This window comes from Anabrus simplex, chromosome 12, assembly GCF_040414725.1.
Source record: "Anabrus simplex isolate iqAnaSimp1 chromosome 12, ASM4041472v1, whole genome shotgun sequence".
NCBI lineage: Eukaryota > Metazoa > Arthropoda > Insecta > Orthoptera > Tettigoniidae > Anabrus > Anabrus simplex.
In genome coordinates this window covers 97213503-97236244 of record NC_090276.1, presented here as the reverse complement: position 1 = coordinate 97236244, position 22742 = coordinate 97213503, and the positions used below count along the sequence as shown (strand labels likewise).

Sequence of the window (22742 nt, the reverse complement as noted above, 5' to 3'; positions counted from 1 at the left end):
GGAGAGAATGACGTACAAGAATAATCGAAAACGACCAATATTAGCGTCGAATCCGTAGTTTCCGTGGTCGCTGAGTTGTATTGTGGCACTCTGGATGCTGTTTAAGTAGATACCAGTTCAGCTCCGTAGGCATGGCGAAAAGTGGTGATGAAGAAAATGTGCAAACTTACCGAGTTTAGTTTAATTAACGAGAAGTAAAATAATCTATCTTGAAATTAAATACAGAACAATGACTTCTAAACTACATAATGATTCTTAATCAGTCAACGGCTCAATAACGAAATCTACAAAATTCATCTTCACACATAATTAATATTTAAATCAAAGAATTTCATTTTTGTCCGTATTGAACTGAGAATGGAAGATAGGAAACTTAAAAGGGTCCACCTTTTCAATACAAATGTTATGAGTCCTTGTATGAATTATAGCTTTTGCATTCACCTTTCATGGACTGTTTTGAATTGAAATTACTGAATATCTACAATTCGAACCTTCACTGCCAAGTCCATCTCGTAACATAAGTTCAGATGTCACGTGCAATTCTATGAGGCTGTTAAATCCTAACTCACATTTGAACTACACTCGCACCGGTGCCATTCAACGAATGATTGAACGCAGACCTTTTGTGCCAAATCCATTACTAACCTACATTTTCGAGTGTGTCTCATGTGTTTTTTGCATTTATCGAATCCAAACTCACGCTTGTGCAATTCTTGTCTCACCCTTTACAGCTGTTTTTTGAATTGGCGCTTATTGAATAAGTGATTTCAATCCCTAACTGCCAAATTTCACCTCAACCCAAATATTTTTTATAATGTTATGTACATTTTTGAGAAGATTGTGTTTATTGAAATATAACCTATGTTTTGTACTACACTCGCGGCAGGCAACATTCAATGGAAGAGTGTCTGAAATAATTTAAATCTCCAATGCCAATCACCTCGTACTTCTGCATGGTTTTGTTACAGTTTATATGTTTATATATTTTATTGTTTAAGTGATTATGTTATCTCATGTTTATACAATTTTGACTCACCCTTCATGACCACTTTGAAACTGACATTGTACTTCGCGTCTTCATGTTCTCTCATTTAATCACACTAATGTAACACCTTGTAATATAAATGTCTACATGCTAGCCTATTTCCCACATTTTGGCTGAAGATGACGCCAAACAGCGTCGAAACTAGTTCCAAGTGTAAATATATGTTGTAAATAAACTATAACATTTATTTGTATTGAAAAGGTGGACCCTTTTAAGTTTCCTATCTTACATAATTAATAGGTAATAAAATACCCTAAAAGTAAGCAATCAATAAAATGCCCGGGCAGCGCCGGGTAATATAGCTAGTGATGAATAATTTTCGCAAGACAAATTCGCGTGGACAGAACAAACCATTCAGTAGAGTGCGGTGAGGAGAATTTTACTCCCAAATGGTTGAGAATATGGGAGGACTCCTAATCTATTGCCAGTTCCATCACGAAGCACAGATGCATGCGAAATGTTGAGTGTGTGGGCTTCCCAGTTAGTGAAGGAAAGACTTAATATTGAATGTGAAACTCTCAAACCAACACAGAGAGTTGTAGCAGTGATTGCCGAAATTGGGTGTAAAAAATAATTGTTGGCACTGGAAGTGGAGCTAAAGAGAAGTTGAATTCTCTTAGCTCCTTTTTCTAATGATAGATGTTATTCCTGCAAATGTGATTATCATGGAAAATCCTACCAAGCACCATTGGGTGTATATTTCCAATATTTTTATCATTTGCTGACTCCACATGGAGTACATACGGACCTCGATGCCCAGGATAGTAGAAAAGCGGATTTTGTATAGCGTTCTGATCAGGTTGAATATTGGATTAATGATGTTCACCACCGAGAGCTGGGTTGATAATTTCACCAGTAATTGCCGACTGCACTGTTTCTTCATGATCGACGTTACTGGAAATGTCTATGTCTGGTGTGCGGTTAGTACCGCCGTCCCCATTATCAAAGAGAGCCATAGGCCTACTACGGTACTGAAATGAGGCTTACACTAATTTCACTTAACGACTTAACGACTCAATCAAAACTTAGAACCTCACGCTACCACTGTTCGAAACGAACTGAGTTTCAAGGGTTTCAAGGTCGTGAATACTTATGTTATGTAAATGAAAATACTCTAATCTATTCTTGTACCTTTGCAACTTTCATGTTATGTAAATGTAAATACAGTCAGAAATAATGCTCTGTAATCCTCATATTGATGATGTACATATTTTATATATTGTATGTGTTTATATGCTCAACCATTTACTAATAATCTTATATACACAAACTATATTCTGATGTGTAAGTGCCCGCCAGTATGTAATGTCCTGTACAATTCCTATGTATGAGCCTGCAGGCTCGTTGGAATTAATTGAAATAAATGAATGCACGAATGAATGAATGAATGAATGAATGAATGAATGAATGAATCCCTGTTTAAGAGTTTACATATAACGCTAACAATTTTATGGTCGCTAAAGTTCACATAAACAGCTAGGAACTGTCATGAAGTAACGGTGACATAACAGTTATCTTGATGTAATCCTTCTTATCTACTATGATTGAAGTCTGGAGATCTAATAATATGATAAGTAGAGATATAAAGCGTACAATGATAATAACAATAAATGATAGTATCTGTATCATTAACATTTCTTGATATCCTGTGTTTAAATGAGAGCAGCTATTCGGTAACAGTTCCACTGCTGCTGACTTGAATCACGATGCGAGAGCACGGAACAGTAGGTGTGTTGCGCTGATCGGGTACGCACGATACGGTAAATAAATATTTAATTTGATATGTAAGGATCATGTGCTGCTTATTCGCCACGATCGATAGAAATGATTTATTATAATTAATATTATTTGTTTTTGTTCTCCATATGAATTGCCCACGATGTAGTTACGTTTTAGATCGGCTTAGGTGATAAAGTATAACCATAGGTCTGCGATTTAAATTTTTGTTTTTGTTTTCGTGGTACTGTCCGTTGTGTCAAAATTCAGAATGCTGTTACACGGCATACTGAATGACTCTCCAACATAGGACGGACTATCAGTTTCTTTTGGAAATGGTTAGGTACGGCAGGATTGCAAGACGAAGGTCGATGAAATGGGATGCATGTTGTAAGAGTAGATGTAATGTAAGCCTTCCACCTCTGCCCTCGGAGGTCCGGGTTCGATTCCCGTTACTGCCAGAAATTTAAGAATGGTAGAAAGGCTGGTATGTGGTTGAAATGGTACACGCAACTTGCCTTCATTGGGGGTGTGCCAGAAAATAGTTGCACGACCTCAGGATGAAGACACTTTACTAATGTAGGCCTACTACATTTGTAACGACCAGATGACACTTGTGGAAAATGTTGGTCGATTATTCCTGATTAAGGGAACCTTGCTTGGAGACCTGCAAGGTTGTCGACAACAGGAAATAGCAAACCAGCAGAAAAAGTTCTCTTATAATTGAGAATTCAACTGCTTCACATGGTTCTGCAGAAGTAGGCCTACAGTTCAATACTTTACAATCCCATCTTCATGACATTCCCTCTGAATTACTGACTGCCTTAGTAGAAACCAGCATGGCAAGGTTATTCCTTTGAGTGTGTGAGATGTATGATTAGGTGTTGGATTGCAAAACTTTCCCAGGAGCAGCCGTGGACTCTGACCACAACTTGTTGGTCATGAAATGCCATCTGAAGCTGAAGAAATTGAAGAAAGGTAAGAATACAAAAAGATGGGATCTAGACAAGTTGAGAGAAAAGAGTGTGAGGGATTGTTTCAAGGAACATGTTGCACAAGGACTAAATGAAAAGGCTGAAGGAAACACAATAGAGGAAGAGTGGTTAGTCATGAGAAATGAAGTCAGCAGGGCTGCTGAAGAAATGTTACGAAGGAAGAAAAGATCAACTAAGAATAGCTGGGATACTATAGTGAACCAGTGTTATCAGAGATGTATCAGTCAGAGGAATGGCATGCTATCATCTGTTGGAGAAAGTGGCAGCAGAAGAGACAAAGCACATCACAACAAACAGTACCGTATTCAATGCAATGCTGTCGTGGGCGTTTTGGGCTTTTGATACTCTGTGATATCAGACCCAATGTAAGGGGAGTCCTCCTTTCACGACTCTTGTTCCTTAATTCTACATTGTAGTAGAATTTGTGTAAAATTGTGGATAGATCATTGTCTATTCTACTACGGAATCAGTATGGATCAATTCTACTAAGTTTTATGGTAAAATAAAATTATAATTTTTTTAACATGGACTGCAAGCATTCAAATATAGATTGACAAAGTTCCACATCATCAAATACCTTGAGTTCAACATAAGTGTTTACATTACTTCAAGAAACTTACACCATTATGCCATCAGTAGACAAACACGGCTGATCACATGCGCTGTATGAAGTCATTTGTGCCCCAAAATGTTTTATCAATCTAGCTATAAGTTTTAATGCAGAATAGTGAACGTTTATAATTTAAGAACATTTTATTTTAATACTAGAGCCTCCGTGGCTCAGGCGGCAGTGCGCCGGCCTCTCACCACTGGGTTCCATGGTTCAAATCCCGGTCGATCCATGTGAGATTTGTGCTGGACAAGCAGAGGCGGGACAGGTTTTTCTCCGGGTACTCCAGTTTTCCCTTTCATATTTCATTCCAGCAACACTCTCCAATATCATTTCACTTCATCTGTCATTCATTAATCATTGCCCCAGAGGAGTGCGACAGGCTTCGGCAGCCGGCACAATTCCTATCCTCGCCGCTAGATGGGGGCTTCATTCATTCCATTCCTGACCCGGTCAAATGACTGGAAACAGGCTGTGGATTTTCATTTTTCTATTTTAACACTAGCTGATGTACCAGTGCTTCGCTGTGGAATTCTACATTGTACACAGAATTCTAGATTAGGTAGTGTTCACGTTATGAGCAAGACTGTATTAAATAGCATAGCTCATAACGTTATCCTAGAAACGCAACGGCGAAGTCACCGCACGTCTTTTATCATATGAAGACTGCGTTAGGGAATTTTCATTGTAATGGTAGGCCCACTTGCGTACCATCAGTCACAATCAGGTTGGGGAGTTTTCATCATAATGACAGATGCTCACTCTTCACCTGCCCTTTTACATCCTCAGAAAGATTGTCTTATTTGTTTTTCCCACTGGGCGACTTGGCCGTGCGGTTAGGGGCGCGCAACTGTGAGCTTGTGTCCGGGAGATAGTGGGTTCGAACCCCACTGTCGGCAGCCCTGAAGATGGTTTTCCGTGGTTTCCCATTTTCACACCAGGCAAATGCTGGGGCTGTACCTTAATTAAGGCCACAGCTGCTTCCTTCCCATTCCTAGACCTTTCCTATCCCATCGTCGCCATAATACCTAACTGTGTCGGTGCAACGTAAAACAAATAAGTTAGCAAAAAAAAGTCGTTTTTCCAACTGAAATGAACATATGGTCATTACAATGATGTCAGTAGGAATGGCGCGATTAAAAGCAATGCTTTCATATGAAATACTCGATCGAATGAAAAACCACACATTTTCTCACTTTTAACGAACAGGACTACGCTGCCGATCTAACAGTCCAAATTTCCAGAGCTGGAATGATCAAGCCGCAGACAGCAGTGATCCGTCAACACTCTTCGTCTTTTTCGGCGGGGGGGGGGGGGGAGTTGAATAGTGTTGAGTCTCAGGGCAAAAACTACGTCTTTTTACTAATCTGTTTCCTAGGAGTATCCGATGAGTTGGAAAATCTCAGTTCACTACACTGGCAGCAGAAAAATCTATCTGACTGGAGGCAAATTTTTATTTATTTATTTATTTATTTATTCCTGACTTACATTTGTGGCGAAGTTAGGGCTCACAGCCCTCTCTTACACTTAACCACTATAAATAATAAAATTTAAATATTATTTATTATTTATTCGTGTCAGAGGTACCAATATATAAGAAATCAATTCAAATACAATTCAAAGAAATTAAATAATAAAAATATGAAGTATGTTAATCACACAAAATGAAAGACATATGAACAAATTAATTGTAAAAAAATAAAAAAAGGAGAAAGGAAGTATTACATGAAAACATCTACACTATATGTACATTATTTACACAAGTTGTGACCAGTATTTGGCTACATTGATGGCATTGTTTCCAGCCAGTGCCAATTCCAACCCTGTACATGAATCTGGACATAGACGACAGTGCAAGAGGTGCGTAGAAGTCTGTTCCTCTCCACATTCGCATAATGAGTCCCCACCATGCACGATGCCCCATTTCACAAGATTGTCCTTAGATCTTGCAAAGCCGGTCCGCAGTCTGTTTAATGACTTCCATATACACCATCCCTCTTCGTGACCAGGTGGCAACTTCTCTTCAATTTCAACACGTTCTGGATGATCTGGGTACCTTTGTTTCCATAGCTTAACCCTGGCCTTTTTGGGTCAGAATCAAGTGGAGCAGAAGACTGTAGAAAACTCTTCCTGGATTTCAGTCGAGCTGGAGGTGGCTGATGTTCATGAAGGGGGTGGGCTGAGATGCTGCAAACCTTTTGTCTCTCGATATTAGCGGCCACCTCACGTCTAATATTAGGTGGGGCTATACCTGTAAGTGAATACAACTTCTGTGTGGGTGTTGGTTTTAAACAGCCTGTAATTATACAATGCTTAGTAAAGCTAAAGGTTCCACCTATTCAATACGTTATCGTAATGGTCTATTTAGAACATCACATATTTATTTAACTTATCACATATTTATTTAACTTATCATAAAATAAGTTAAATAAATATGTGATGTTCTAAATAGACCATTACGATAACGTATTGAATAGGTGGAACCTTTAGCTTTACTAAGCATTGTAAAATCTTGAGTCAATACGGACAAAAAATGAAGTTTATAATACTAAATAAGCCTGTAATTAGCCTGCAGGTTTCATTCAAGGCAATGTCAACTTTCTTTGCGTGAGCTGATTTATACCACACGGGACTAGCATATTCAGCAGCAGAGTAGCAGAGTGCTAGGGCAGTTGTCCTTACTGTCTGGGGGTGGGCACCCCATCCAGAACCAGTTACCTTACGCAATAGGCAGTTTCGTGATGAAACTTTTACCTTGAGTTTGGTGCAGTGTGTGGTGAAGGTCAGCGAACGATCCAGGGTAACACCAAGGTAAACTGGAGTATTGCTATGTTCCAGCTCCATTCCTTTCCAATTCACACGCAGCTTCTGCAGGGCTTCTTTGTTCTTTAAATGAAAGGCGCACACACTGGTTTTCGATGGGTTTGGGTTGAGGTGATTTTCCTCATAATAATCTGAGAGCATCTTCAAAGCGGCAGTAAGGTTTTGTTCCACTTGCTCAAAGTTTTTACTCTTGAGTTGCCAGGGCCAGGTCATCTGCGTACAGAAAGCTCCTTGTGTGAGGTGGAAGAGGTTGGTCGTTGGTATATATGTTAAATAGCATTGGTGCTAGGACACTGCCTTGTGGGAGACCGTTCTTCTGTATTCTCCATCTACTTCGCTGTCCTTGAAATTCAACGAAGAAGCGTCGGTTCTGCAACAACGTGGCAATAATCGTTGTGAGCCTGAAATCCATAGTAAGATGGTAAAACTTCCTTAGAACTATCTGGTTTTGTACAGTATCATATGCTGAAGAGAGATCAACAAAAGCCACTCCAGTAATATCACCACGTTGAAATCCATCTTCTGTGTGCTGTGTCAGATTAAGGATCTGTGTACAGCAGTTCCTTCCTGGTCTAAATCCAGCCTGCTCTGGGATTAGAAAAGGTTCGACCACTGGTGTTATACGGTTCAGAAGTATTCTTTCAAAAATTTTATATAGATGGCACAGGAGTGATATTGGTCTGAAATTCTTCGGATCCGTAGGCTGCTTACCAGGTTTCAGGATTGCAACCACCTTAGTCTTCCTCCAGATTTTAGGGATTTGACATCGTTCTAGACAGTTATTGAAAAGCTGTAGGATCCATTGTTTGGTAGTATTCCCAAAGTGCTGTATCTGCTCCATACGCATGTCATCTAGACTAGCTGCCTTGCCAGTTTTGCTCATTTTTATGGCGTTTTCCAGCTCGTTCATAGTGAAGGGATTGGACAGACTGGATGTTTCTTGTTCGATATTTCTTTGAAGTTTTGGTGGTCTTTTTCGCTTATCTGTTTTGCCATTTATTAGGAGCGTTTGAGCTATCTGGTTGGAAGTAATGTTGCTATGTAGAGGACTTTTCGTGGGGTCATTGTTCAGACGTCTAAGTAGCTTCCAAGCTTCTCTGCTGTTTCTTGCCATATCTAGTTCTTCCATCAGCTTAACCCAACGTTCTCTCTTTATTTCGCCCATGGACTGGATTAGTTGTTGACCAGCCTGAATAGTGTCCTCACTGAAGGGATTTTCTTCATAGAGCAGTAGGTACTCATTTAATTTATCTACTGTACTGGCGTCTAGACCCTGTATGTACTGAGACCACAGCCTCTTGGGATCGATGTGCGAGAGCATTCTTGCACGGCATCGATGAACACATCGTATACCTCTGGAACAGGTTCGATGTCTGCTACCATTTCATCTAAGCGCTTTGTGTACTTCAACCAGTCAGCTTTCTTAAAGTTGTACCGCCTTCTGAATGGCACAGATTGTGGATGAACTGCTGAGAGAACTTGGCACATAATGGGTCTATGTTGTGTGTTGGGTATAGGTTCGCAGACAGATTTCACACACTGCTGTGATATAGCATCGCTGACAAAGATGAGATCTGGGTTGTATCCACGTCTCCATCGACGACTGTTGAAAGAAGCAGGAAGTTTACTGTCGTGTATTAAGGACAGTTGACTAGATTCTGACCACGTAATCACAGCTTCGCCGTCTTCATTGTCTTCTCTATATCCCCATAAGCAGCTATGGCTGTTGAAATCTCCCACGATGACACGAACCTTCTCCTCTAGCCCTACAGCTGAATCAGTAAAGTGGAATGGAACGCTCGGTGGTTTATAGACAGATGTTATGATACAGTTCGATAGCTCCACTGTTAAGATTTCTATATCATTGTTGTCTGTAGATGAGGTAGATATTACGTTCAGCTCTGGCCTTGTGAATACAGCACTACCATAGTTTTCATGTGGTCTCTCGGTTAGCAAACGCATTCCTAATACTCTTGGTCATTCTTGGTCGCTACTTCTGTGAGTTTCTTGAACACAGAGAACGTCACACCTGTGTTTTTGGCAAAGTAGTTGTAACAGGGTTTCCTTGTTTGATGTTATGCCTTCTATGTTAACTGATACAACTGTCAGCTTTGGTCCTGAAAAGGACCATTTGTGGGGTTTATTAACCATTGAAATTGATCTTGGTACTTCTGGAGTGAGAGAATCAGCCGTCTAGGAAAAGTCCTAGTCCGTTGCCCAGGAGACACCCGGATGTATAACAATATCACATGCAAATACACCCTACTAGGAGGTTTCTCTTGTGTCCCCCAATTTAAATATGTAAACATAAAAGTAAGACATAGAGATTCTAAAAAGAATAATACTACGGACAGATAAATCTAAGACTAAGGTAAACCTACATATCAGTACAGAAATTAGTGTGACAATAATAATAATAATAATAATGAAGAAAACCCATTCACACAACATAAACACAATGACTCACACAACTCAGTTTTATGTTCCCAGGAAAAACTTTTGGCAGGCAGATTTGAGTTTATGAGACGAAGTAAGGTGCCGAATGTCCATTGGGAGTGTGTTCCAGAGTCTCGATGCAGTAACTAAAAAGGAATGATTGTAGGAATTCGTTCGACTTAGTGGAATTTCAAGTAGAGAACCAGAATGGGTACTAATTTCATGGAATGAGGAAAGGAAACGATAATTAGAAGAGAGGTAAGTAGGAGTGTTCGTCGAGAGCACTTGGTAAACAAGTGTCATTAACTGAAAATTCCTTCGTTCATTTATGCGTAGCCATTCCGATGTTTTGAAGTATGGTGTAACATGAGCGTCATGTCGCAGTTGGAAGGCATATTGTATGCATGAGTTTTGTGCTCGCTGAAGTCTCAAAGCTTGTTCAGCATTTAGATTGACTAGTACCGTATCACAGTAGTCTAAAATTGGGAATAGCAGTGCTTGGATTAATTTTAATTTAAGTTTTTGTGGAAAAGAATTCTTGTGACGTTTCAGGGGACATAGAGCTGCATGAACCTTTCTACATACATTCGTTACGTGTTCATTCCAGGTCAGATTCTCATTGATGGAGATTCCAAGATTAGTTACATTTTTAAGGTATGGTACAGCAATGTCATTGATTACGATTGGAGGAGAATTTACATTGCTTATTACATGTAATAATTTAGAGTTTCCTATGATAATACTTTGTGTTTTACGAGGATGTAAGAGTAAGTAGTTGTTTTTAGCATAGGCGGTAAGCCTTTCAATATCCGAATTAATATGCTGAATTGTTTCATGTAAATTGTTTGTAGTGGTGTGTTTGTATATCTGCAAATTATCAGCATATAAGTGGTAGTTGCAATACTGAAGTGTGGAAGATATGTCATTAATATGCAAGATGAACAGTAAGGGCCCTAAAACAGACCCTTGAGGGATACCGGATGATTTTACAGCCCATTGGGATTGTTTACCACTATGCACTGACGACGATTTGTAAAGTACGACTTAAAAATAATTAAGGGCTGTCGGGCCGATATGCAGAGAGTGTAGCTTGGATAATAGTATGCCTATATTCACCGCATCAAACGCACTACTAAATTCAAGGAGTGTCAGTATCGTCACCTGCCGTTTGTCCATTGCTAGTCTTATGTCATCTGTTACCCGAAGAAGTGCAGTCATAGTACTGTGTCCTTTCTAAAGCCAGATTGCAATGGATCAAAAAGAGAATGTCTGGTTAAGAATTCTACTAGCTGTTCGTGAACTTTCGAGAGAGGGGGGAGAATCGAAATCGGCTGGTAATCAGATGGCGCATTTGCTGCGGTACCGGTATGCTTTAATATTGGGGTTACTAGAACATCCTTCCATGCAGTTGGAAACGTCGCTGTGGTGAGACAGTGGTTTACAATGTGTGTAATAATTGGTAGGACCGCACCAATAATGTTTTTTATAAAGCCTATTGGGATGTTATCTGCTCCTTTAGCTTGTGACTTAACAGAATTCAAAATACGCTTTACATCATTTACACTGAGAGGGTGAAAAGAGAAATTATGTTCGTTTTCGGTAGGGTCACTGATTATTTTATGAATGTAGAATTTATTAAAAGTGCAGAGGAAGAAGCTTTTCTTAAGAAACTATATTTTTCAGGGTTGAATGTTGAGTTATGAAGGCTGATTCTCCACGAGCAGGTAAAACGCCGCAGTTCGCCCGCCTGACCGCTCAAACTTTTTGCCTATTCTACACGAGCGGTTGAATTGACGCCTGTAAACAGCGCCAAAAACGCCGGCGACACGCACAGCCATTCTCCACCAGCGATAATCCTGCCATACTATAATGATTTATGTCGTACAAATAGGTTGTGTTGTCGGAGCTGTTCAACTACAGTTAATAGTAATATTAAAAAAGAAACCTGGTAAGAAAAGACGGTGGACTCACCCTGCGTTATCGAATCGGCTCACCACTGGACAATTTCATTGAACGTTTTGCGAACACAGGAGCTATCTGGAAATATTTTTCCAATATTATAGAATGTCAGTTGCTTCATTCGATGATCTGTTTAAACTTATTAAGATTCATATTACTAAACGAATGAAATGGTAGTTTAGGGGAAGGCCTGAAATTTAATTCTCAAATATTTATATTATTAGTGGTCTTATCGATAGATATTACATAACTCAAGTTATATAGAATTAAATTTCCGATCATTTATGTCTCATACATGTTTACCGTACCGGCTATGATATGGGAGACATTCATGAATTTGTATTTTTGTTGCTAAGTCCATATCAACGCCGAACCAGGAGAAAATGGGTTAACAGAATATAATGAAAATCGATACATAGAGTCGGGGAATAAGAAACTACAGTCTAAGCTATAAACAATTTTATTCACCCTGGATGAAATTGCAGTTCAGGGAAAGGCACCTAAAATTAATTTTTTTAAATACCTACAATAAGTTATTGGTCCTATCGAAAAGTACTGCATAACAAATGTTAGAGAGAATACAATTTACGATCATTTATGTTTTATTGCCAACAGTCGTAGCCGTGTTGGGAACACCGGATCCCGTGAGATCTCCGAATTTAAGCAACATTGGGCGTGGTCAAGATTTGGATGGGTTGCCACGCGCTGTTGGTCGGGGGTAAGGGAATGGAGGAGCGGAAAGGAACTGGCCACCTACCGCGCGTAAACTCCGGCTTAGGCACACCTCTGCGGAGGTTCGGACCTGCCTTCTGGCAGAATACACCCTTACCTCTATGTTTTATTCAGTTTTATCGCACCGACTATGACAAGAGTGGTATTTAGAAAACTGAATGTGAGGCCTTCGATATCGAAAGTGCATAACATTCATCAACAATAACATATTGACCATAGTTTGTTGTGATGTTCTTCTTCTCTTATGCTGCCACTCAACTCCGATAGATGGGATTACTGCTGCGTACAGAGTATAACTGCTGCGTACAGAGTATAACAGCCTGACTGAATATTGGCGGGAAATAGCTGGGGAGTTAGAAAACTTTCTTCTTTAGCATTCCATTCCTCTGGTTCAAACATATGTAACACACTGGTTCATCATAGTATTCCAGCCATTCGATCCCTACTCTGACGCGCTGTTTTGAATGAGCAATGTGCACATTTAAGGCAGAGGCTCACTTAGTAGTAGTAGTAGTAATAATAATTTCGTGTGGCTATTTCTAGCCGAGTGCAGACCCTCTGAACCGAAGGCCAGTACGCTAACCATTCAGCCAACGAGTCGGACTAGTAGCAGTAGTAGTATGACCTGGTCTAGAATTACAATTTAGGTCTACTCCAAATTATAGCACCACAATTCACTAAATTAACTCAAAATTCAACCCTGAAAAGAGCCGTTTCTTAAGAAAAGCTTCTTTCGCTTCACTTTTATTAAATCTATATTCATTTTATTCCAAATTATCAGTGAAGAGGGGCTTTCTCCTCTGGCTTTGAAGAAGAATTTGCTTCCAAGTCAGATAGTTTCTTCCCCCGCCAGTGTAGTGAATTGAGATTTTCCGATTCATCGTGTATTTCTAGGAAACAGAGTAGTAAAATGAGGTAGTTTTTGCCCTGGGACTCTCCACTATTCCACCCCTCCGCCGAAAAAGGACGAAGAGTGTTCACGGATCACGGCTGTCTGCGGCTTGGTCACTCCAGCTCTGAAAATTTGGATTGTTAGATCGGAAGCGTAGTACTGTTCGTTAAAATCGAGAAAATGTGTGGTTTTTCATTTGATCGAGTATTTTACATGACAACATTGATTTTAATCGTGCCATTCCTACTGACCCATTGTAATGACCTATGTTCATTTCAGTTGGGAAAATGGTCTTTCTGAGGATGTAAAAAGGCTGGTGGAGATTGAGTGTCTGCCATTATAATGTTCCCCTGTTGATTGTGACTGATGGTAGCCAAGCGGGCCTACCGTTACAACGAATATTCCCTAACCCAGTCTTCATATGAAAAAAAGACGTTTGGTGACTTCCCCATCGCGTTTCTAGGGCAATGTTGATCTTTGGAATTTAATACAATCTTGCTCACAACGTGTACACTATCTAACCTAGAATTCTGTATACAATGTAGAATTCCGTAGTGAAGCACGGGTACATCAGCTAGCAAAGAATATACTACACTTCAGGCAGTTCCTATCGTGCGACAGAGGCGGGTGAACTGCTCACTGCCACCACGTGGAGTATGACTCGCTGTTCTACCGCTAGCGGGAATGACGCCTCTGCTGGCGTTAGACCCGCCTGCCCGCTCATGGACGCGTCCACCCGCGGCGTGCAAACCGCCCGTGTAGACAGCTCTACAAATACCCCATAGTTCTGTTCCACAAGCGGGTTTGTAGCGGGCGAACAGCGGCGTTTTACCTGCTCGTGGAGAATCAGCCTTACTGAATTGTGGTGCCATAATAACGGAAAAGTCTGAAATTGTAATTCTAGAGCAGGTGATACAGCTACTGCAACTAAGTGAGTCTCTGCCTTAAATGTGCACACTGCTCATTCAAAACAGCACGTCAGAATAGGGATCAAATAGCTGAGGTACTATGATGAACCAGTGTGTTACGTACTGGCAGTATCAAAAAATCTATGAATCAGAGGAATGGCACGCTAAAGAAGAAATTTTTTTAACTCCCCAGCTATTTCGCGCCAATATTCAGTCAGGCTGTTATACTCAGTACGCAGCAGTAATCCCATCTATCGGAACTGAGGGGCAGCATAATAGACAAAGAACATCTCAACAAACAATGGTCAGTATAATGTCATTGTTGATCAGTGTTATGCGCTTTCGATATTGTAGGCCTTCACGTTATTTTAGTTTCCTTCCGACTCTGAAATACCACTCTTATCATAGTCGGTACGGTAAAACTGAATAAAACATAAATGATTGGAAATTGTATTCTCTATAACTTTTGTTATGTAGTACTTTTTGATAGGACCAATAGCATAGGTATTTCAAAATTAAATTTTAGGCTTCTTCTTCTTCATGTGCCATGTCCTCGCAGAACGTTAGCGATCAGTAGCATGATCTGTTGTTTGTTCATAGCTGTTCTGAACAGAGTAAGCTTCGTCACCCCAAACCACTGGCTCAAGTTGCCGAGCCATGATGTCCGACTTCTCCCCGGACTATGTTTTCCATTAATTTTCCCTTGGAGTATTACTTGCAGAAGGTGGTATTTAGAGTTCCGCATCATATGACCAAAGTATTCTAGTTTCCTTCTCTTGATGGTAGTGAGAATTTCTGGTTCTTTGTTCATACGGTGCAAAACGTCTATATTGGTCATTTTAGCTGTCCAAGGTATCTTCAGCATCCTTCGGTACGTCCACATTTCAAATGCTTGCAATCTCTTGCACATGGTCTCAGTTAATGTCCATGCCTCAACGCCGTATAACAGAATGCTGAAAACGTAGCACCGGAGTAGTCGTGTCCGTAGTGAAATGGAAAGGTCACGGCTTGTCAAATTTCATCCAGGGTGAATAAAATTGTTTATAGCTTAGACTGTAGATTCTTATTCCCCGACTCTATATACCAATTTTCATTAAATTCTGTTAACCCATTTTCTTGTGGCTCGGTGTTGATATGGACTTAGCAACAAAAATACAAATTCATGAATATCTGTGTTATAGCCGGTACAGTAAAAATGTTACATAAATGATACATATATATATATATATATATACATACATAATCATTATAGACTGTTATGCCTTTCAGCGTTCAGTCTGCAAGCCTCTGTGAATTTACTAAACGTCGCCACAATCCTCGATTTGCAACTAGTATTGTGGCCTCATTTAGTTCTATACCTCTAATCTTTAAATAATTAGAAACTGAGTCTAACCATCGTCATCTTGGTCTCACTCCTTTTACCCTCCATAGCGGAGTCCATTATTCTCCTAGGTAACCTATCCTCCTCCATTCGCCTCACATGACCCCACCACCGAAGCTGGTTTACGTGTACATCTTCATCCATCGAGTTCATTCCTAAATTAGCCTTTATCTCCTCATTCTGAGTACCCTCTTGCCATTGTTCCCACCTGTTTGTACCAGCAATGATTGGATATTTAATTCTTCATTATTATTATTTATCGATAGGACCACTAATAATATAAATATTTGAGAATTAAATTGTAGTCCTTCCCCTAAACTACCATTTCATTCAGCATAAATAAAATGAGTTATAGACTATATTGTAGAGACTTATCCCCCGACTTTACATACCGAGTTTCATTAAATTCTCTTGAGTCCTTTTCTCATGATGCGTGTACATACATACAGACAGACTGAAATTATGGAAAAGAAAAAGGTGCATTTCCTTGTTACTGTGGACATGACCGATACAAAAAGCCATTCTTTTCAAATTCTGAGCAATGTACAGACAAAACTCTTATTCTATATATATAGATTTAGCATCCATGTACATGTTTTAATTTTCATATCATTTAACGTAGACAATTGCTTAAGCTAGGACGATGTATTCTTGTTCAGTGATGTTTTAATTACATGTTATGTTAGTCAGCTGAAGATGACCTTCACAAGGTCGAAACCAGTACTGTAAAGTATTGATTAGGTTGAAGCTTCAAAACTTCATATCTGTGAATATCAAAAATCAATATGGACATGAAACTGGATAGATTATGGGGAAAAGTATGACGTTACTAAACCTTTGTAAATTTTAGACTCAAAAGTTTTATTGTAAATGAGACACATTATTGAAGTTTTCTGCATTGACTTGAAATAAAAATGAACAATCATGCATAATTGAATCATTGATGACAAAAGTTAGGTAGCATTGTCACAATCCAGACAACACTTGGCACGATGCTCTTGAACAGTAGTTGTAAAATGTTGTAGTCATCCTCCTTTTGCTCGAAGGACAAAATGAGCATATTTTCCTTCCTTGTGCATGTTCTGGCTCTTCTTGTTGCTGAGCGGCGATTCCCAGAATTTCACAGATCATCAGCCGGAGAGTATGTTGGAGGCCTGGAGTGTTCAGACTGTTTTCCCATTTGTAGTACAGTCAAATCATGGCTCAGGGACTTTATAAACTCTTTACTTGACAGGGATTTTCATTTTTTGTGAATTTATTTATGCAGTAAATGATGTATGTATTACATTCCATAGAATAGACACAAGGGCCACTTTCTACTGCAGGATATGTGTCAACTGCACCCTTTGTGTCATTATACATCAGTACCATTTTGGGTTTCTTACAAGTCGAATCAAAGTCCATGTTTTTGTGGGTTGTTGACAAAAGCATGGCACGTTGTTCCGTTTACATTTATATGAGAGAAGAGTTTTGGCACCATCAAAGCAGAACATTGATGTCCCTATCAGCCTGCGTTTAGAAGTAAGCATCTCCGGAGGAATCTCACGCTTTTTAGTTCGAAGTGTTCCCACAACTGTCGGATTGAATGGTGGTTTTAACAGTTCATCAGCTAAGCAAGCACTTGTGAACCAATTATCCATGGTCACATTCTTGTTTGATCCATGGATAGGTTTTCTGAGTCCTTTGTGAGTTACTCAGCTTGTAGCATACCAAAACAATTCATTTTCCCAACATACAGGATCCCATTAAACATATAATAGCTACATCACATATTATTACTACTTTCAAGCCATGTTTAGCCAGCTTTTTAGGTTGTTGTTGTTGTTGCTGTTGTTTTTTGAGTCATCAGTCCATAGAATGGTTTGATGCAGACCTCCATGCCACCCTATCATGCGCTAACCTTTTCATTTCTATATTTCTACATAACTGCTGCATCCTACATTTGTTTTAATCTGCTTGTCATATTCGTATCTTGGTGTACCCCTACCGTTCTTACCCCCTACACTTCCCTCAAAAAGCAACTGACAAGACCTGGGTGTCGTAAGATGTGTCCTATCTAGGGACCTGAAAAAAATCGCATTTGCAATAAATGCAAATTTTTGAATCCTGTACTGAATCCCAAGCCTACGGTAATTCTAATGTGGAATAAAATCATTTTTATGCATAAATAAAAGTGCGACAAAGTGCAAATTGTGACCCAAAATGCTAAATTAGTATGAATATGTTATTTTACTGGCGAAAACAACATATTTACTCAAAATATGATGCATAAATCTTTCGACCGTTCCGATCGATGAAGAAAAGTAGCCGATCGATTGCTGCTTGCTGACTTTAATCGATATTTACAATGGGAATAGCAAGGGGAATAAGATCTGTATCGATTATTATCGAAATGTAAATCAAGTGTCATGGAAATAACGAGATAGATGCAGTGTTGTTTTCCTGTTGTTCAAAATTGAAACAAATACAGTAGAGACTTCCGGATTTAACCTTGTTAAAATGGGAGACATGTTGCAAGTGGCGCTCCTAGTGGTTTGACCTGAGAATTCGTGCTAAATTCAAATATCAATGGAAATGTATATACGGAAATGGATAAATAAATTACATCTAGAAAGAAAGTGTTATTAAGATATTAACTTCAAAGTTGCTAAAGCAATTCTGGATAAATGAATGAAGAATTATTTTACATGTTATTATTTAAAGACTGAAATTAGACACATAATCAAGATGTGAAATAGACTGCTGTGAAAGGGCTTGATCTTTCATTTATGCATTACTTTTTTAGCTTTAGAATTCCTGCCTGAACGTTCACAGCTACAGTTTTCTTTTTTCTCATTTAAAAGCATTGTATCATCATATTAAAACACTTGTCAACAAAAATATCGACACAATCCTTACACACACAAATCACTAAATTTATGTTTAAGAGCTGGACAATTTTCCTTTTAACTTGAAGCCTACTAACAGAAAGAAAATCTATAAATTTAGCCTCAAAAACATTCAAACTTTCCCTATAAGTAATACTTGCCATAGTGCCATTACATTAGGGTAAAGCAAATTTGCATAATCATATGGTTTCAACAAAACATGTACATTTCTTAAATCACCCATATTTTCTTCAGTGTTTGACAAAGCATTACGGCATTCCAAATGGGGTAACTTGGAACACAACCAGCCACACTCATATGCATATGTATTTTCCAGAATTAAATCGAACCCACAGATCACACCTACAACAACACATCGGTATTGAAGGTTAACTGCTGCTCTATACAATAAAATACGTGTATTATATTTTAAGCCAGTTAAAAAAAAAGGGTCGCGCAGGTCAGAAGTTTATGAAGTACTATAAAAATCTCTTTGTCACTGGAAGATATGTATGCAAACACAATATTACTTACATTTTCTTGTCACGAGGCAAATGGAAGAAAGACTGCGCATTCTTCTCTACTTCATAGTTACTGGAGCCAAACATAGCACATACCTTTCCCCTCATGTTGAGAGGAGATATCAAGGAATGACACACGCTATTATTTAATTATGTCAACTCACTGAAAACGTATAAATAACACCAAAAACTTCACACACAAATACACATGCTCTTATGACAGTTCTCAGGTCAGTCCGCTAGAGAGAGCTCTAATAGCTGTCCCTCGATATCTCGCAGAGTGTCGTGTATTGTCTCTATTGTATTTGATTGAAACTAGTGAAGAGTAGAAAGTCGAGCTATTGTTTTGGTTATGGGGCGCACGACAGAAACTGCGGACAAAAGGGCTCAGCAATATGCAAAGGATGGTTTATATGCCACAGATTCAGCGACAGTGTTTTGCAAGTATTGTAATTGCCGAGTTTGGTGGAAAAAAAGGATAGCATTGTGAAACATGTTAAATCTGAAAAACACGTGGGTAAGCGACGCGATAACGAAAGTTCAATCCCTGCTGCTAGTACGTCTCAAAGAAAGCAATCTTCTGTGCTTACACAGTTAGATAGTTGTAAAAGTCGAAAAATTTCCGGAGATAACTTCTCGAAATGCACAGTTGAAGTATTTACCCAAGCAAATATACCTCTGGAAAAGCTGGAAAGCAAAGAGCTAAGAGTCTGGATTGAGTTTTCAAATGAAGAGCTGCCATGTGTGAGAACTCTACGTGAAGTATATTTACCGGGTAAGTTTTGATTTAATTGATCAGATACGGTTTAATTATTACAACATTGAAACCACGCGCAAAATTGAAAGATACCGAATTTGAGTGTGATTTCCATATCGATCTACCTTACCCGTACCCAATTGATCCAGTAATTTTAAATTATTTTGTTATAATTTGAGGTCCCGTACCCAATTGATCCAGTAATTTTAAATTATTTTATTATAATTTGAGGTCTTTCTTCCTTTCTAGAAGTTGTATCTGACCACCAGAAAAGAACAGCAGAGGCTTTAGTGGGGAAGAACATCAACATACTCTTTGATGAAACTACAGATAGAATGGGTCGTTGTGTTTTTATCATATTCCAAATCCCAGCCGGATCGAAGAGAGAGCTGCACGTTGTTTCTGTGAACTATCTTGATGCAGGAAATGCTACAAACTGCTCTCGTACTGTTTTAGAAGCTCTGCGCAGTTATAGTGTACCATATGATGCAGTTAAAGTGTTTGTTAGTGACAGTGCCCCGTACATGACCCGGTGTTATGAAACATTAAGTGTGGTCGTAGGGGATCATTTAATGCATGTACAGTGCTGGGCACGTAAGATCAGCTTGGTTGGCAATAGTTGGGTCGCAGTGATGACAGATTTAAATCATGTGGTTGCGATGGTAAAGTGCATTTTTGAACACAAGAAAGCAAAAATATAATTATTTGCAATTCTTAACATCGAAGTATGGTGCTTCAAAGGAAGCAAAACTTTTTGCTGCACCTGTCATAACCCGATGGAATAGCTGGTTTTAGGCTCTCTTCTATTTGAGTGCTTACTTTACTGATGTTGTTACATTTTTCAAGATGTCTGACATGAAAGACATCAACAACTGTGTTATTAAGTACCTGACTGATCTGAGTGACCGAGAAGTTAATAGGCTTCACTCCCACATGGTTTTTGTCACAGATCATGCAGCTGGATTGGTTGAACTCCTTACTGAACTTGAAGGGTCTCTGTATCCTACCTCTCATCTCCTTTACCCCAAACTGCATAACCTTGATGCCAGTTTTACTTTAATTTGTGAGGGAAATTTTTCTGCGGCAACTAAAGATGTTTTAATTAAGCTCACTCCTCCACAGCAGGCTGCATGTAGAGACACATTTGTCAAAGCTGCTCATTCTTCACAGTGCAAGCTATCCACATTGAAAGCTAAAAACCCCATAAGCATTTTGTGTCAATTTCTCAAGCTTTGTATCCGAAAAATATAATTTTGAATAACACTGATAAATTGGATGAGCTTGAGAAATTGTTTGGAGTAACAGATGTCTCTCGAAACGATATCTGGTCTGGTTACTGTTCTTTAAAACATGCAATTCAAACCCAGACGAAAGAAAGTGAAAAATGTGATGTCATGCTTGCATTAACTGCAGTTCAGACAGAGTTCAGCATATTTGCTAAGTACTGTCTTGAGTTGTTGTGGACCCTAACGAACAATGTAGATAGTGAGCGCGTGTTGTCTCATTACAACACAGTGGTAGCAGACGGTGCAATTTGAAAAAAAGCAATGCCGAAGTACTGACAATGCTTTCGTTTGAACAATGAATTTGTATCGTGTGTGAACCAAAGACAATAATTGCACTTCATAAACTTGGAATCGTTAAAATTATTAATACCATGCGATTATTTTAACTTTGTAAATAGATGCTAATTTTGGAAAAAATAGATGCTAATTTGGAACAAATAGATGCTAATTTTTCAGGTCCCTAGTCCTATCATTCTATCTCTTCTTCTCTTGTTAGATATAATTCAATCAGTTGTTCATCCACAGTTACGAAAGATCCTCGTTTGTAATGTAATGCAATGAAAGCATCCCATATTTCTCTAATTGGTGCCAACCTGTCAAGTTTCTTCCTCTCGTCTCGAGTATCTGAATTGTCGAATCTAAGACACCTCAAGATAAACTCAAACCTGTCTGCACTCATAACGGACCTGTATTTAGTGCCACAAAGAGAAGTATCAAACAGCTAGATATTTTCTTCATGGTAGCAGTTGGCGCTAAAAAAACCCAGAAATGATTTAATTTCCTTTCTCGTCACGTTAGATATAGTTGTAGAGCTAACCTTGTAGTTGTGAGCCACTGAATCAGTTTTCTTACTAGTGAACTCAGTGATGGAGTTAATCATATTTTCATCGATAAACAAAAGGAAACAATCTTTTGGTGTATTAGCAGATTTTGAATTTCGGACAACACCTGGATGAAAACAACATTTATCGCTGCAGTGCACTCTCTCCTGTTTTTAGCATTTGTTGACCAAACATGCCCATTTTCCCCCCTGATACGTTTCTTTTTAGGCATAGGATCTAAAGCATTTGTTTCGTTTTCGGAATCCGAGTTATCACTTACTTGATAGAAAGGATGCGATGAACACGTACACACTTTCTTCCATAGTCAGCATCCATTTCTTCTTCCTCACTGTGTTCGCCTGCTACTTCAATGTCCAGTTCGACATCACTGTACAAGTACGTTTTGATCTTATTCACTAAATTCTTCATCGGTTAGTTTTTCGTCAATTTCCTCAAACAAATCACCGAGTCTGCCGCACTCAAAGTTAAATACCACCCCACCCACATTGTGATTAATTCTGCAGCCAGAGACACACGATCCATGCTGCTGAAGTGCAAATGTTATAATTTCACACTTAAATTTGATTACCACACAACGATATTTAGCGATGAATAAGCACTAGCTTGTCAAATAAAATGCCATGACTCGCAGAAAAAGTGGCAGCATCAGTAAACCTTCGTAATATTTACGATGTAGCTCGTACAGCAAGTAAACTATCATAGTCAAATGAAAATGGCATTGTTTGAAGTGAAGCTGCCACTGGCAATAGGAATGTTTAGTATTGTAGGGTTAACATGCCACCACAATTGAGCATATCTCCATGCATCAGAGCTCTAATAGCATAAAACTGTATAAGACATGAAATTGTATTTTCTATAACTTATGTAGTATTTATCAATAGGACCACTAATAATATACCTATTTCAAAATTACATTTTAGGCCTTCCCCTAAACTTCTGTTTCACCCAGTGTGAATAAAATATTTAAAGCCT

General features: G+C 39.0%; 1 protein-coding gene across 3 annotated transcripts in view; it reads left to right on the top strand.

The window, feature by feature from the left end:
• Positions 1 to 2695: 2695 nt before the first annotated feature.
• The window catches only part of Sfxn2 (sideroflexin 2), a 123281-nt gene continuing 103234 nt past the window's right edge, over positions 2696 to 22742 (top strand). For 2 of the 3 annotated variants that reach the window (XM_067156341.2, XM_067156343.2), the window contains exon 1: positions 2747 to 2805. The gene's annotated coding sequence lies outside the window, so the exon portion shown is untranslated. Of the gene's footprint in view, positions 2806 to 22742 lie in introns of all 3 variants that reach the window. The other variant, XM_067156342.2, reaches the window with a different exon arrangement.